Genomic DNA, 18,487 nt, shown 5'->3' on the forward strand with positions numbered 1-18,487 from the left:
CTAGGATAACCTTCAGGCTCTGAAGGACCATTTAATGGGAAATCTGGGCCATTCTAGAGCTCCCAGAATTTTGGGAAATCCCTCCCCACAATGGCGTCATGTGGCAGTTGGGGAACCAGATCCACCTGATGACACAGGTTACCGAGGGAGGTCTCAAAGGACACTGTTGCCACTGGATACTCTCTCGTGTCCCCATGAACACAAATGACTGCCAATTTTCTAGGGTGCAAGGTTTTTCCCGTTACCAATTCAGTTTTTTCCAAAGTAACCAGGCTACCTGAATCCAACAATGCAACAACATTTTTACCATCAATACCCATTTTGCATAAAGGTTTCTCATTTCCCTTTTCAGCAGTGCAAGTAACAGTTGCAAATGGGGACTGCTGTCTCTCAGTAAGAAAGTCACAGTGCATTGGTTCATCCGTACTTGGGCAATCTGCTGCTACATGTCCCTTTTCCCGGCAGCGGTAACAGATTATCCTTCTGCTCACCTCTGGCGGGTTTGGCTTTCCAGGCCGCTCACGCCAGATATTGGAAACAGTCCCAAAAGTACCTTTCGTTCCCCCTTTTCCAATCTCTCCACCCCCATCCCTTGGTGCAATGTTACCCATTGCTGGGGATGGTCTGGTCTTGGGGTGGAAAGTCGGTGATTCCTTGAGGGAAGACATAAGATTTTCAGTCGCTAGATATCTCTCCACAAGGTCCAAAAGCTTGTCTGCTGTTTGTGGATCTCCATGACTCATCCATTTCTGCAAGGTAGTAGGGAGAGACCTCAGAAATTTGTCCATCACCACCCTTTCCACAATCTTTGGTCCAGACAGTGTATCTGGCTGCAGCCATTTCCTGGTCAAATGAATAAGGTCATACATTTGGGATCGGGGTGGTTTTCCCAGTCGATAACTCCAGTTGTGTACCCGATGAGCCCGGACAGCCAGGGTTACGCCCAGCCGCGCCAAAATTTCCATTTTTAAACGATCCTAGTTCTTGGCTTCCTCAGGCTCAAGGTCAAAATAAGCCTTTTGGGACTCGCCAGATAGTGGGGTGGCCACTAGTCCAGCCCACTGCTCTTTAGGTCAACTTTCTTTTTCAGCTGTCCTCTCAAAAGTGGTCAGAAACATCTCAGGGTCCTCATCTGCAGACATCTTTGGCAGCAGGTGACTTACACGGAAAGATGGTATGGTAGTAAAATCACTCCCAGCCTCAGTCTGCTCACTCTGCTGAAGCTGTTTCATGATGGCTGCAATTTGCTGTTGGTGTATCTGTTCCTGCCATTCCAACGATTCCCTAAGGCGTGCCTACGCCTGTTCCGGGGCTTGCTGCTGGGCTGCAAGGCTCTGTTGCAAAACCTGCTGCTGGGCTGCAAGGCTCTGTTGCAAAACCTGCTGCTGGACTGCAAGGCTCTGTTGCAAACTTGCATTTGTTTTCTGCTGACTTGCATTTGCCAAAGCAAGCTGTCTCAGTATCTCTTCCATGCTGGCCTTGCTTCACCTGCCTGCATCCTCCACCATATGTGAGGGATTAACCCAGTAGCGGGTTGTGCTTGGCCCCCTGGATGGGTCAGAACACCGTGAAAGAGGCTCAGCACGACAGCAGGATCTTGGTGAAAAGTTTGTGCTTTATTTAGAAGTCAGGTGAACACACGGTGCAAATAGTCAAAACAGCAAAAAAATACAAACAGAAAATAAAACCTTGCCCTGCTGGGCATCTAACTACAAACACAGGTTTCCTATCTAGCTGTCTGAATACAGCCTATTGCTGCTTAGACACAGAGTGTTCACACAGTCTAAGATCACACAGATTATCTCTCACCACAGGATGGTTTGGTTGCTCCCCAGTCTGTCCTGCACAGCAAACTGGTTCCAGGTTGGAGCATCCTCTCTAAGCAGCCTGGGCGTTTTATAGAGCCCAGAGCCCTCAACTCGCTACAGCTGAGCTAATGAAATCATCAGTGACCTAAAACGGCTCACTACACAGCACAACAGGAGAAACAGTCCGTGTATAACATGAACCTGGGGCAAATATACCTTCCATCCTGGACACATCCCTTAGTTCTTCCTGCCTTCTTGTCACAGCACCCTTTGAAATTATGGACAATCCTGAGGCACCCTATTCTGAAATGTATAAAAGTATTCTAATAGTTTTATATAACGCAGCAACATCCGCATACATAGGACGCCCAACATTAGAGGTGATTTGTTTTTCCAAAGTAAATACACTTTTGCACACTGGTACTGACTAGTATTCCAATGTTTCTCTTCTCCCTCAGTTTTTCTCTATCACTGAGATGTGACCCCCAGCACAGACCGAGAGGGGCGGGAGAGGGTCAAACCAAGATACTGTGCAGGCAACCAACATCCTCCTTATCAACTGATGATGTCATTGGTTGTCAGGCACTGGTGGCTAAAAGGTCCTAATGGTGCACAATGAAAACCTGTGGCTTTGTGTTACTAAAAGGCAGGCTTGTTCCACCCGCTGGCTTGTGTACAAGTTTTGGGCAATTTTTAGACCTTTTTCCAAGGCACCCCTGAAGAAACCTCAAGGCACCCTGGTTGAGAAAGGCTGGTCTAGTGCGTTAGTGTACAGTGCATTGCAGTGTCCAGTGTGCCAGTGTACAGTGCATTGCGGTGTCCAGTACATCACACAGTACGCTGCATTGCGGTGTCCAGTGTACAGTGCATTGCGGTGTCCAGTACGTCACACAGTACAGTGCATTGCGGTGCCCGTTGCGTTAGTGTACAGTGCATGGCGGTGTCCAGTGCATCACAGTGTACAGTTAATGGCGGTGTCCAGTGCATCACAGTGTACAGTTAATGGCGGTGTCCAGTGCATCACAGTGTACAGTTAATGGCGGTGTCCAGTGCATCACAGTGTACTGTGCATTGTGGTGTCCAGTGCGTTAGAGTACAGTGTATTTTAAATATTGTATTGTTTTTTTCCAGTTTTTTTCCACTACAAATAAGATGTGTGTGGTGCGCATATGAATTTGTTCTTTTTTTTTTTTCTTCTTCAAACTAGAGTCCGGCCCCCCAACAGTGTGAAGGTCTGTGAACTGGCCCCCTGTTTAAATAGTTTGAGGACCCCTGGTATAACCTGTAGGTCATAAAGCTACACATAAACCTATATTTGTTTTCTTTATTCTTCAATAGTCACAAAGGATATAAGTTCACTTTGTGTGCACCAAATGTCTTTGCAAACTTGGTTATTACCTTGCAAAAGTAGCAGTCCCATCGCTAGGCTGTGTGGAGTCTAGAGCTGTGAGAGGTACCCAGAAGGCCTCTCCCACTAAAGATTTTACAGAAAGCTGCTGTACAGAGATAACATTTCACACTGGATTGCTGCACAGATGTGGCAGAGATACACAAAGCACACAAAGATTGAAGGAAGAATACACACGCCTCTGGTAATTAGACAAGATTTGGTTATTCCAGGGTTTAGCTTTCAGATTTTTTTTCTGTATCTTGTTTAGGAGACTTTTACTTTCTTTTTCAGCGAAAGGTGCCTGCTCCGCAGGGGCTGCAGACTTTTAATTTTTTGGGATATTTAGGGTTATTGTTAGAAATAAGAGCACAGTTAGCCATAATGATATGACTGCGGTTCTTACATTTCCATATTGTATGAAAGACACACAAAGAAGGTAACTTGGACTGCAAGTCCACTTATAAACACCAATTAACCACTTCCTTACCGCCCTATAGCAGAAATGCTGCCAAAGGGCAGCACGGGTGCACAAAAACACGTATGTACACGTGATTTTGCATTTCCAAGTAGGGGGTGCGCGCAGGCCGCGTTCATGCCCTACCCACGCCGCCATTCGCGGCCACGGCTGTCAATCAGCGGGCCCAGGCCGATGATTACCTGCCAGCACCCGGTGATTACCGACAATCACTGACGGGGAGGAGGGCTACTTTGTTTACTAACAGTCATCCTCCCCGTCGGCTCGGGCACACTGCTCCGGGTGTAAGCACGCCCCCATAGTAAAACAGCGCACAGTTAACCCTTTGATCACCCCTTATGTTAACCCTTTTTTGCCCAGTGCCATTAGTACAGTGTCAGTGCTTTTTTTTTTTTTTTTAGGACTGATCACTCTATTGGTGTCACTGGGGATATCAGTGACACCAAGTCAGTTCCTCCCAGTGTCAGAATGCCCACCACAGTCCCGCTATAAGTCGCTGATCGCCGTCATTATTTATAGAAAAAAGAAAATAAATTCCAGTATCTATACCGCCATTTCTAGACGCTATAACTTTCACGTAAACCAATTAATTTACTCTTATTGGGATTTTATTTTAGCAAAGACATGGAGCAGAATACATTTTGGACTAAATTTATGACCAAATTTTACTTTTTAATTTTTTTTTTTTTTTACTGGACATGTTTAATCGCTTCCGCGCCACCCTATAGTAGAAATACAGGGCGGCACGGGTTCATAAAATCACATATATGTATGTGATTTGCACTCCCACGGTTTTCGTGCCCCTCCCAGATAGCGTCAGATTTCCTGACAGTACACCAGTAATCCCATTTAACCCCTTGTTTGCCAGGAGCACACTCACATACACTATAAACCTCCATTGCTAGTATAGTCTTTGAATGGATCAATATCTTTGATCAGATCAGCACTATACCAGTGTTCACATTAGTATAGCGTCCCCAAAAACGCAGTATTAGCGGGATCAGCCCCGATACCTGCCAGCACCTGCGTTTGGCCCCTACGCTTACCGCCCCCTTCTCCCCCAGCAAGTGCAGTGTCAGTAGGTCACTGTCACTTGATACATTGCACACAAAACCGCAGTGTTTGTAGAATCAGGCCTGATCTCTGTTAGCACTTGCTGGTACATTTTTTTGTAGTGGTTCAAGCAGTCCCTGACAGCTAGGTGCTCCTTTTACCGTGGGGCGCACTAGGTACCTATAAATGTAGTGGCCAAAATGCCAATGGAAAGGTACTCTAGTGAAGAGGCCTACAGGATTCTGAGTATGTCAGGTGAGAACGAAGGGGAAGACTCCCTGACACAATCAGCCTCAAAATACGAACCTATAGACAACAGCTGCATCCTGACAGATAGCTCAGATGATGGAGAAGAGGTCTCTGCTAAGATCAGGCGTACCCAACCCCAATCCCAGGTTGCTGAGATGTTACAATTGCATGATGACTCTCATATGCAGCAGAGTGCCAGTACTAGTGCCACTCTACCTTTTGGTGAACTGGCGAGCACCAGCAGCCTAGTACATCCTGGTCTTTCACATACTAGCACTGCAGTATCACTTGGTGATGTGGCAAGTCCCACAAGTGTAGTACAAGCTGGTGCTGCAGGCATCATCCTGGTATAATGTTTTTCAGCCAGTGATCAGCTTTCATGTAAAAGCAATCCTAGTGGCTAATTAGCTGCAAGATTGCTTTTACAAGCAGCGAGAGACGATGCCCCCCTCCCCCGCTGCCTTCCACGGCCTTCTCGGGGGAACCTGAGAATGCAGCGGGTGTTTCTGCCAGCTGACCATAGAGCTGATTGGAGACCAGAATGGTGACAATCATCTCTATAGTCTAAGAAATCAGAAGCTACGAGCATTTCATCACTTCAGTTTCGCAGGATATAAACAGCGCCATTTGTAAATTGGGAAAGCATCTGATCACACCGATCTTGGTGAGATTAGATAATGTAAGAGTAGAGGAGATATCTAGAGTCTCATAGACCCCAGATTTCTCAAAAATGAATGTATGACAATATCCATTGAAGTTATAAGGGATATTTGCATTCCCTGTGATAGCATTAAAAGTGATCAAAAAAATGAAAAGGACAGTGTAAAAATAATGTAAAAAATCAAAATAACTTAAAAAATAAAGCACCCTCGCCCCCCCCCCCCCCCACATTGATCCCGTGCCAGTATGTTAACATCGGTTGCACCATGCATGTGAGGTATCGTTGCAAAAGTCAGATTAAGGTCAGTAATTCTAGCACTAGACCTCTGTAAATCTAAAATGGTAGCTTGTAAAGGCTTTTAAAGCATTACCTATGGATATTAAAAATGTATGCAGTTTGTCGCCATTGCACAGGGCATGCGCAGTTTTAAAGCATGTCATGTTTGGTATCAATTTACTCGGCATACCATCATCTTTTATATTTTACCAAATAATTGGCCAATATATTGTGTTTTTGTGCATTAAAAGTAAAGAAAGTGTATTTTTAAAAAAACAAATCGCTGCTCGAGTACTATGTGCCATAAATTGCAGCACCCACCATTTTATTCACTAGCGTGTCTGCTTTAAAAAATATATGATGTTGGCGGGTTCAAAGTAATTTCCTAGAACAAAATACTGATTTTTTTTCATGTGAACAGAGAAGTGTCGGAAAAGGCTTAGTCTTCAGGTGGTTAGAAGAGTGAATGATGTGTGGCATAAACTTCTAATGCTGGGCATAAAATGCCCCCACCCCCAAAACGACCCCTTTTTGGAAAGTAGACACCCCAAACTATTTGCTCCCGTGTATGGGGATACCATATGTGAGAGACGTCTTGGCAGTCTAGCCAAGTACAGGACCCCAAAATCCAATATGCTCCTTCAGGCTTTTAAAGGGCTTTATTTCCTCATTACACTTCCTGACTACCTATCACAGTTTCGGAGACCCTGAAATGCCAAGATAGCACCAACCCCCCCAAATGATCCCTTTTTGGAAAGTAGACACCTCAAGGAATTTACAAGAGGCATGGTGAGTGCTTTGCAGATCTTGTTTGTTGCCACGCGTTTTTAGAAACTTTTTTTTTTTTATATTTCAAAACCTTGTGAGGAAAAAATGAGATCTGAAAAATACTCACCATGCCTCTTTCAAATTCCTTGAGGTGTCTAGTTTCCAAAAAGGGGTCATTTTGGGGGGGTTGGTGCTGTCCTGGCATGTCAGGGCCTCCAAAACTGTGCTAGGTAGTTAGGAGGTGAAATGAGGAAGTTACGCACCTTCAGGCTTTCAAAGTGGTCATTGGATTTCAGGCTCCTGTATGTGGCTAGGCTCCCAAAAAGTCTCACACATGATATAAAAAAGCACACAGGTGATCAAATACCACCGAAAGAAAGCTCTATTTGTGTGAAAAAGTACATAAATTTTGTTCATGCGGTCATGCAATGCTGCACCCAATTATCAGTTGAAATAGTGCAGCGCCGAATAGCAAAAAAAAGCCTGGTCAGGAAGGGAGGTAAATCCTCAGGAGGGCAAGTGGTCAACACATTTATATGCGCTCACAAGTGTAAAATAGGATGGCAGGAATATATCCGAGCAGGACCAGTCACAGGTGTCAGAGCTTCAGGTGATCAGGCTGGAGCTGCTGTGAAAAGGGCCATGCATAGGGATTTCTGGAGCCAGGATAGATGCCTCCGCATCAGATGGGGAGCCAAGACTGTTCCTGCTAGTTTTCCACTTGCAAGGAGTCACGAAAGGATTATGAGAAATTAGTTTTTAAGAGTAACACCTCGTCTTCATCATCCTCCAGGCAGCAGAGAGCAGGCAAGTTTCAACAGTTACCGGAATTGTCAGATTGGCCTGACATTGAAGCATAGAGGGCCATGACACTTGCTGTAGCCAGGTACACGTGCAACTACATACCTAAACATACTTTATTCTTTGTTAAATATGTTGTACGCTTTCAAATAGTTATTCGTGTAATTCTACACCTTGTGTTTTCTGTTTATCTCACCTTGTAATCAGGGGCGGACTGACAACTCATGGGGTCCCCGGGCAATAGGGGATCATGGGGCCCCTGTGTCTTTGCCCAAACTCAAAAAAGCCTATGAAAAAGGTACCACGGGCATCTCATGGGGCCCCCCTACTGACCCCGGGCCCTCGGGCAGTGCCCAAGTTTCCAAATGGTCAGTCCGCCCCTGCTTGTAATGATAGGCTGATCAGTTCTCCTGTGTCTATGTATTCATACACCTAACTTGTCCCTTAGGACAGGCAACTACTTGTTTTGGGTCACACAGGGTCCTGTGCATGGAAATGCAGGCTGCACGTTATTCCTCATCCCCGAAATAACTACACTTATTTAAATAATGACACATACACAATATTTCTTCTTTTGGCATAAAATTTTGGCTGCGGCACTTTTATTGGTAATTACACACAACATAAATTAAATTTGCAATATCGTTTATTCAAAACTTTTACATTTTAATTATCAACCAGGAATAAACTTGCTCAGTCTTTTAGGACTCGAGCTATCTGAAATAATTCTATCAATAAGACCCCACCAGCCAAACTATTTACAACGTCCGGCCTACCCAAGAGCCGCAGGCCAATTCTATACTATTTTGTAATGCTAAATGAAAGATATCTATACCTACGTTTGATAGATGCACACCGTCTGAACGATAAATGCCACTAACTCCTCCTTCTAGATCCGTGTGATGGTATGAAATTCCACCTATCAGAGGCATGAATTTTTCCATAGACTTGTTTAGTCGTCTTTTTTAATTGAGGATTAACTAACCATACAAGTCTAGGGACTACTTCTGAAAAGATAATGGTAGTATTCGGGGATGGTAAGTGGCAACGGTGTAAGTCCCGTTACGTCATGAACATTAGTTCTAGAGTTTTCTCATTGTCTATGGCATTTCCCCCAAGGTGTATGATTAATATCTGAGGTGCAGGCCAAACTTCAAACAACTTAGAAAGATGAAAAAACAAGTTAAACCATTTAAGACCACGTATTCCTTTCCATAAAATTAGAGATTTTGCAGGATCCGTTGTTAAATTAGCTGAATATGAACGCTGAGCCGCTCTTTTCAAAGCCCAGTAGACAAATGAATGTCCCAGTATCCATATATATCTTCTATCACCTGAAGAAATAAACAGACAGGTTAGGTCTAACATATAATTGGAAACGTTGTGACTCCTATCTACCTAATTTTTTTATTATTTCATCATCCAAGCCCATTTTTGCAGTTTGCGTAGCTGCGCCTATTCTAAACGAATGAGATGTGAATTTAAATTGTATAAGACCTAGTTTGTTAATGCCTTCTTTAACCACTTGAGCGCCTGAGGATTTACCCCCCTTAATGACCAGGCCTTTTTTTGCTGTTTTGGCGCTGCACTAATTCAAATAATTGTGCGGTCATGCAATGCTGTACCCAAACGAAATTTACGTCCTTTTTTTCACACAAATAGAGCTTTCTTTTGATGGTATTTTATCATCTGTGCGCTTTTTATTTTTTGCGCTATAAACAAAAAAATCACAAAAATTTTGAAAAAAAAACAATATTTTCTACTTTCAGCTATAAAAAATATATCGTAAACTCAAAGTTAGTCATAAATTTAAGCCAAAATGTATTCTGCTACATGTTTTTGGTAAAAAAAAATCCCGTGCATTAGCGGGCAAACTGGCGCTATATGGGAGGGGCGCTAACACTATCGGAAGTCACCAGTGACACTAATACAGTGATCAGTAAAAATCTGTTCACTGTAATCAATGACACTGGTGACAGGGCAGTGAAGGGGTTAACTGGGGGGGGGCGATCAAGGGGTTAAACGGGATTACTGGTGTACTGGCGGGCAATCTGGCGCTATCTGGGAGGGACGCTAACACTATCGGAAGTCGCCAGCGACACTGATACAGTGATGAGTAAAAATCGATTCACTGATCAGTGACACTGGTGACAGGGCAGTGAAGGGGTTAACTGGGGGGGGGGGCGGGGCGATCAGGGGGTTGAATGTGTCCTAGGTGTGTTCTAACTGTGGGTATGTGCTGTTTTACTCATTTTTACTGTGTCTTCTTCTCTGTCTGGAACGGAATGTGTCCAGGCAGAGAAGAATGACATCATATCCTGTCCTGTGTAAACTTCAACAAAGGACAGGATAGGACAGGGACCAATCATCTGATTTCAGCCAGACATCACTGGCTGAAATCTAATGATTGATCCCTCCGGGATCGAATGGTGTCACCCGCGGGTCGGCGGGAGCGCACGCGCCCCCTGCTGGTGAAAACATCGGGAGCGCGGAACCCGTTTTAAAACGTGGTTTTGCGCCTGAGTGCCGCCCTGCACACGTATATATACAGTGGCAGGGCGGGAAGCTGTTTAAAATGGCATTAAATTGAGACTTACAGCTGATGCATCAGCATGCACCAGAAAAAGACCCAGGCTGACCGGTCTAATATTCAAATACTTTTTTACCATGACAAAAGGGCAAATATCCATGTCTCCCCAAGTATTATTATTATTATACAGTAAGTATAAAGATTGATCCATTTTCCTCTTCCAGCCTGATCTGTTTTTGAAAATGGAATAAACAAACTAATTCCATTTTCCAAAACCGTCACATTTTGTAGTAGTAGACCAGACATTTCTTTTTTTATTTGGGGGCAATAGTTCTGATATGCGTAATGCTCCAAAAAATGCTAGAATAAATGCCACGTTAAACAGTATAGATTTGGAGTCTGAAAAACAAATTTCTTTGGTAATCCTACATATTTTTTTTAATAATTCGATAGATATGGGATGTCTTGTGTCTGGAGAATAATGCTGTTTTTTATATCCATTGAGCGCTTGTTTCACCGAAAAGAATGATGTACATGCTGGAAAATTACTTGAGGAAAAAGGAAACTCCTGCTAGAATTTTAACTATATGGCTATAAGCAAAATTCATGTGCATGAATGAGCACAAAAAAGAAAGAATTGTATTCTCAGATGGGCAATTGAACTGATAACCCAATTCTCTGGAAAACTGCTTCCATTTATTCCATGAAGATGAATATTCAACCCATGTGCTGTTGGATACCGAATTTTTTATGGCCTTTATCAGTACGTTTAAATCCGGTTGCACAGGTGATCTGGGCACTCGAAACCCTTTTAAATCTGCTGTTGGAAATAATTGTCTGAATCTTGATATCTGGAATCGAGATAAGGCGTCAGCTATTTGATTTTCTTTACCTGGGACATATCTTGCTTTAATCCAAATATTAAGTTTTAAACATTTCAAAACTAAATATCTAAGCAATTTTACCACCAAAATTGACCTAGATGATAAACAATATACTGCATACATAACCCCTTTATTATCTGTCTGTACTAACAGCCTTTTGTTGGAAAAGTGCTCTCCCCATAATTCCAACGCTACTATTAGAGGAAATAGTTCTAGCAAAACTACCGTATTTTCCGGCGTATAAGACGACTGGGCGTATAAGAAGACCTCCTACTTTTCCTGTTAAAATATAGGGTTTGGGCTATACTCGCCATGGAAGACTACCCCTCTTCCAACGCACACCAAATAAAAATTAAAAAACATCAGATTTGATTTCAATATGGTCATTTTAATTCAAATGCTTATGACATGCAGATACCTAGCAGGAAAACTGTCACTTATAAACAAAGGCTGTTTGTCATCAAACATGTAAACATAAAACAGTGCAAGTGGATTAAACTTTTCCTAATTCACTCTAAAGCTGAAAGGAAGGATAAGACAATAAACCCATGGGAGCTGCCATGCTGTTTATTTTCTAAGCAGTCAACCAAACTGGAACTGATGATGATAGGAGGAAGATAACAAACAATAGAGAGAGAGCAAGTTCCTGGCGAGTCAGCAACGCCCATCATAACTGCAAGGTTTTGCTGGTGTGACAGTTTCCCTTTAAAAGCCTTCAAAATCCTCCTGTTTGTCATCTGATATCATAAGTACATCAATGACATCTTGTGATACATTTGTAAGGCAGTCATCGTATGGATCTAATTCCGTATCAGATGGTGTGGTCTCAGCTTCGGCTTCCTCTTCATCTTGCCACAAGTAGTCATCCTCCATACCATCTAATGAATTTGATATGCCACACTTCTTGAAAGACTTGATTACTGTTTCTGTATCAATATCATTCCAGGCTTTTATGACAAACTTGCACAAAACATCCAGCTGTGGAGCCCGCATGTTTCCTCCTTTTGTGAATGACTTTCCGCCGCTAACCATCCACTCATTCCACTGTTCTCAAATGCGATCTTTAAATGGCTTGTTTAGGCACACATCCAGTGGCTGTACCAACGATGTCAATCCTGCAGGAATAACTGCCGCATCTGTGTTTATTCTTGCAAGCCTTTGCTTGGTGCTGGGAGTTAAATGAGCCCTGAACATATCCCACACCAGTAGACTACGTTTTTGAATAAGTCCACCTGGTCGCCTGCTCCATACATTATCAAGCCATAGCTTTACCCCTTCTTCATCCATCCAGCCTTTTTCATTCACGTGTACAAAACAACCAACAGGGAACTTGAGTTTCGGCATTGTTTTTCTTTTAAAAATAATCGCTGGTCTCAGTTTGGCACCATCAGCTGTGCATGCTAGTACCACTGTAAAACTGGACTTCTCATGTCCTGTTGTTTTTAATTAAAATTGTTTTTTCACCTTTTGGATGGACAGCTTTATTTCCAACCATATCAAAATTCATTGGAGTTTCATCCATATTTCCGATACTACTTAACGCATAGCCATGTTTATTGCGCTGTTGTATTACGTATCGATGGAAACTATTTACTTTGGCATCAAGATCTGCAGGTAATTCTTGTGCAATTTTCATCTTTTGCCTAAGTGTCATATTATGCCTTTCCAAGAATCTAGTACACCAGGATACAGTGGCCTTAAATCTGTTGCTGTGATCTGGGTTAGATTTGGCCCACTGAAGTGCAAACAAACGTATTTTATTTCGGGTCACTATATAACCGTTTTGGCGATGCTTATTCACCATGTCTGCTACATGTTTTTCGAGTTCTGGCCAATGTGGGGTGCCTCTTCTTAATGCACACTTACCCCTTGGCATACACTTTAATGCTTTTTCATTTGCTTTCCAGTCCCGAACCATCTTTTCTGTTACTCCATATTGTCTTGCAGCAGCACAGTTATTCTGTTCCATGGCAAAGTTTACAACTTTAAGTTTGAAACTGGCTTCATATTTCTTTCTTCTTGCTGGTGGAGCCATGATGGGGTCTTGACTGTTATCCATTTGTATACTGTACTGTATGTACTGGTGCTGTACTGTATGAACCGGTACAGATACTGGTGCTGTACTGTATGAACCGGTACAGATACTGGTGCTGTACTGTATGAACCGGTACAGATACTGGTGCTGTACTGTATGAACCGGTACAGATACTGGTGCTGTACTGTATGAACCGGTACAGATACTGGTGCTGTACTGTATGAACCGGTACAGATACTGGTGCTGTACTGTATGAACCGGTACAGATACTGGTGCTGTACTGTATGAACCGGTACAGATACTGGTGCTGTACTGTATTCACCACCACATGTATCTGCTCACCAGATAGACTCTGTTTTTTCACCACATATAAGATGCACACCAAACTTCATTAGAGATGCGCTGTTCCAACATTCGAATTGGTTGAAGTGCAGATGCTCCTGCTTCCCCCTGCCTTCCCTCAGAATCGCCAATCCAACCCAGTATACAACAACCAACAAATCACGGCAAGCGATGTATTTTTTGTGCACACTGCATACAAAGCCTGCTTGGATTGGGTGGGTCAGCTCTCCCTGCCCAGCCCTCCCTGTCTCCAAGATGATCCGAGCGGTACCGTAGTTTGCACAGAACTGCCACAGTGAAGACATTATTATTATGATTATAATGCTTAGCTAATTACCGTATTTCATTAAGATATTGCCATGAAGGGGTCAATTCAACAAGGTCGGATGCAGCAGTTGAGTGCTCGATTGATTGTGACTGAAACTGTGACATGCGCAGAAGCGTCAGGGATACACATCTTCATGGGCATACTCATCTTGCTGCTAGCCGATGTGTATCCCTTTTCTGCATGTCACAGTTTCAGTCCAGCTCAATCGAGCACTCAACTGCTGCATCCGACCTTGTTGAAGTTTCATGCAGTTCTGCTATGAATGGTGATCGGCGATCGTCTACTGCTACCGAAGACATGCGCAGAAGCGTCAGCTCGGAAGTACCGGTATGGATTCAACACAACACCCGGCATATAAGACGACCCCCAACTTTGTAGAAGATTTCCATGGGGTAAAAAGTCGTCTTATATGCCGGAAAATACGGTATGTTCTTTGTTGCATTCATTCGAATCCATTTTGATGGCCATTTACCACAACTCCAATGTGATTTCCATATTTCCGCAAAACCAAATGAGCCAGCTGAATCAGTGAACAATTCAAAATCCGTTGCAAAGATAAATTCATCCTGAAAAAACGAACAACCTTTATATTCCTCAAAAAATTTTAACCACACTACTAAATCCTCCTTTAATTCACAGGTTAATCTTACATGTGAGAAAGGAGATTTAAACCCGAAATCGCTAAATAAAGCGTACACGAAAATATTTTTCCCACTGGCATTATTCTGGATGCAAATGCCAGTAGGCCTAATAATGACTGTAATTCTATTAATAATACTTTTTTTTACCCTCTTATTGTTGTCAATTTTTTCCTCTTGGCAGTCGAAATTCAAATTTTTCTGTGTCTATCAGTATTCCTAAAAATTCCAATTTTGTGGTTGGATAAATCGTTTTCATTTGCTAATGGTATACCGAAATGCTGCGTTACCTTACTGAACATTTGCAGCATGTCTACACATATTGTCGAAAATGCTGGGCCTATAAACAAAAAATCATCCAGATAATGAGTTCTCCCATTCTGGCCTGATTCTTTTTCAATAGCCCATTGTAAGAATTTTGAAAATGTTTCGAAATACGCACAAGACAGTGAACAACCCATTGGTAAACATCTATCGTAGTAAAGTTGACCTTCATAATGGATACCCAATGAGTTAAATGCTTCTGGGTTAATAGGTAATAGCCTAAATGCTGCCTTTATATCTGCCTTGGCTAGCAATGCTCCTTTTCCAAACTTTCTTATTTTATGAATGGCTCCTTCAAACGTGCAACATGATGCTGATCCTTCATCTATTTTGTCGTTTAAAGAAAAGCCTTTTGGGAATGATAGGTGGTGAATAAGCCGATACGTATTCGGTTCTTATTTAGGAATATTACCCAGTGGCGATATCCTAAAATTATGAAAAGGTGGTTCCTTAACCCCTTTGCGCCGGCGCCTCCCGGCCCTTTTAAGAGTTTCAGAAGCCGGGAGGCGGGGTTCAGGGTCATGTGACCGCTGTGATGCGGCGGTCACATGATCGGGAAAGGTCCCAATCGAAAGAGGAGATCGGGACCTTTCCGTGAGTATCGGACATGTGTGCTGGGAGCACGGCAGGGTGTGCGCTCTCGTCACATATGTCCTTTTTTAATAGAATGCAAATGTGCGACCGCTCGGCGTCTAGGCCCAGACGCCGGGAGGCCGCACATTTGCGTTCGGCCAGTGTGAAGAGGTTAAAAGGACCAGCCAGGCGTCCTTCTTTTATTTCTGTTTCTAATTTTTTTCTAACAATGTGAAATTGATCTACCGACTTTAAATTATCAACAATATTACATCCATAACCTGAAAATATTGGTAACAAAAACCATTCAAAAAACCATCCGTTTAAAAACTTAACTGTCTCCTTGTTTGGATATATTTCCAACTTTGACGCATGTTTTCCAAATTCACTGGTGTGCTGCCTTTTGATACATTCTCTCTTTTGTCCTTGAAAAGCCATGTTTCTTTTGAAACCTTTAAGAAATGAATGTGGGCCTGAACAATGCGAACATTCGTGTTTTGTACCTACATGACCCTGCCCACTTACATTGACTTTCATTGAATGCGTAACCATATCCCTTTTATATAAGGGAATACTGTGATGGAAGATTGTGGTTTTTGAAATGTCTGTTTTTGAGGTAATATTAAGTTTAGCCACAAGCCTACATTCTTCATACCCCATTTTAGTGATGGATATATAGATAGTTTTTGCCGGAAAGATTTGTCGTAATGATACCATCCTAATCCTCCAAAATTTTTATAGGCCTCTAAAACTTGTTCCAAATGTTGGAATAAACCACTGCAATGCTCTGGGTGTTTTTCCCCTAGCACGCTAGAATATATTGCAAAAGCTTGCAGCCAATTATGAAATGATCTCGCTATTGGTCTACGCCTGTCTTCATCGTCGGATTTTCTATCAGTTTTGCCTGTGAAATCTTTTGCTGAGGGTAACAATGACAGAATAACCACAAATTCTCCTTTCCATATTTTTTCTTTTAATTGCGTTGATAAATGATATCCTAGCGGGGATATTTCACATAGCAAAACTTCTTTTAAACATGTTTCTGGTATTGGCGAATTAATATTCATTCCCGTATTATTTTTTTCTATACTCATGCTACCTAAATTACTGGACAATTTATCATTAATATTAACATTACTATCCTTATTAACCCACACATTAGCATGACTACTATTTTTAACAAATTATCACTATTAACATTTTTGTTTAAATTATTAGTAAGTGTTGTAATGAAATCTAATATTTTTTAATAAGCTGTTAATCTCATCATTTCCACAAGATGTCGCTGTTTCGATTTCTGGATCCCTGTGCTGACCTCTGTTGCCACCACTGGATAAAGTCGGTATTGCATGCACAGGCTCGTTTCTCTTCGGGCTTTCCTGACTCAGCTCCAGTTGAGGTTGTTGCCTAGCAACCACTTCGGAGGCCGCAGCCTCACTTTCAGCTCCGAGGGATGCTCGACTTCCATGAATACTTACTCTTCCTGGCAGCGAAGGAACCTGTCTCTTCCTCCTCTCATGCTGGCTTGCTCTTCCGACCACCGTTTCTTCCGATGCCCAGCCGGACTCCTCTTGCCCTGCTGATGATGCTGGTCAACCACTGGAACCGTGCCGAGACTCGCTCTTCTGTGACAGGCTCTATTCGGCCGCTCTTCCTCTGACAGCGCTTCGGTGAGTTCTCCAACCCCTGTTCTGTGTCTTCCCGCTCCTTCCCCTCTTCCCCTTCGGCTGCCATATCAAGGCAGCGCCACAGCCATTCTTCTCCTCCGCTGCTCCTGGCTTGCTCCAAAACTTGCCTCATGAGGGTCTTCATGGTCAGAATTAGCACAAACCGGCTCCTTAATATTATAGCTCCTTGCAACCTGTTGGCCAACTCTGACCAACTGTGAGAATTCTGTTACGAAGTGCCCTGTATATAATGAGCCCCAAACAATTCCAGAATGTTCCAGGTCACATGATTTTTCCCGCTTTTTCTAAGGTCACGTGGTTATTCTCTTCTTGCGTTTTTCTCTGTCAGATTTCTTAAAGGGGCCCTAACCTAATTCCTACCTATTCCTGAGGAGAAGTTTTTTTTTTTTTCTTTTTTATTAAATTAGGGATGGCGTCCGCATGCCCATGCTTTCAGGCTCATATGTTAGAGCCCTCGTTTTTTTTATTCCTGTTGTATCACAAATGTGGAAGTGCTAATGTGATAAAACACATCCTTCGGCATGGTGATCTGTTGTTTGGTTTGCCTGCTTGTGTCTGTGTCAGATCTAATTACTGTGTAGGTCTCCTTTGCACAGCACCAGACTGAGATACCCAGGGACTGTGGGATATATAGTTTCTTCACAGGATGGTTCAGTTTTCAGGTTACAGACAGAGGCCATGCACTATTTGGTGCAGTGCCAGGCTGCATGCCTCATGTTTGAACACAACAGAAAATTCTGACACAAAAATGTCAAGATTTAGAGCTGATTCACACGTGTAGAGCGGATTGAAGCTCAGGTTTCACTGCTAATTGACACAGTAGTTGTTCAGCGGTTCATGTCAGGTTTACATCAGGTTCAGGACAGGATTAGCTCAGGATCTTATCCTATTCGCCCATCTGTGGCTTAGAAATGGTTCCCCAGAAGGTAATAGCCTGTAATCTGCACCTGCAGGCACTGCTCAGAAATCGGAACGGACTTTTCCACACCGCACTGAATCCGCATTGGACATATGTGAACAGGCACAATAGGAAGCAATGTTTTTTCACATGTCATGCGGATTGGATGCGGTTCAAACCACATGCAATCCATATATACAGTTGTGTTCAAAATAATAGCAGTGTGTTGAAAAAAGTGAATAAAGCTCAAAATCCTTCTAATAGCTTTTATTTCCATACACACAAATGCATTGGGAACACTACACATTCTATTCCAAATCAAAACATGAAGAAAAATATCAAATTTGTGTTGTTCCTCTAAAAAAAATTGAAGAAAAGTGAATATTAGACTGTTCAAAAAAATAGCAGTGTTTGTGTTCTTCTTTACAAACTCAAGCATTCACTATATAAAATGAAAAATGTTTGACGATTTTGCTTTCCTTTGAATCACTTAATGAATATTTAGTTGTATAAACACTGTTTCTGAGAACTGCTGTACATCTGTGTTGCATGGAGTCAACCAACTTCTGGCACCTGTGAACAGGTATTCCAGCCCAGGATGATTGGACTACATTCCACAGTTCTTCTCTATTTCTTGGTTTTGCCTCAGAAACTGCATTTTTAATGTCACCCCACAAGTTTTCTATTGGATTAAGATCCGGGGATTGGGCTGACCACTCCATAACGTCACTCTTGTTGGTCTGGAACCAAGATGTTGCACGTATAC

The 18,487-nt window shown here is 42.6% G+C and overlaps 1 long non-coding RNA gene and 1 pseudogene across 4 annotated transcripts in view; one reads left to right on the top strand and one right to left on the bottom strand.

Moving 5' to 3' along the window:
• Positions 1-18,487, top strand: part of LOC149435011 (uncharacterized) — a 135,474-nt gene that overhangs the window by 107,305 nt on the left and 9,682 nt on the right. The gene's annotated exons all lie outside the window — the stretch shown is intronic.
• Positions 15,467-16,898, bottom strand: LOC149435012 (uncharacterized; annotated as a pseudogene).

This window comes from Staurois parvus, unplaced genomic scaffold (assembly GCF_062004578.1).
Source record: "Staurois parvus isolate SC_StPar_1 unplaced genomic scaffold, SC_StPar_1.0 ptg001624c, whole genome shotgun sequence".
NCBI lineage: Eukaryota > Metazoa > Chordata > Amphibia > Anura > Ranidae > Staurois > Staurois parvus.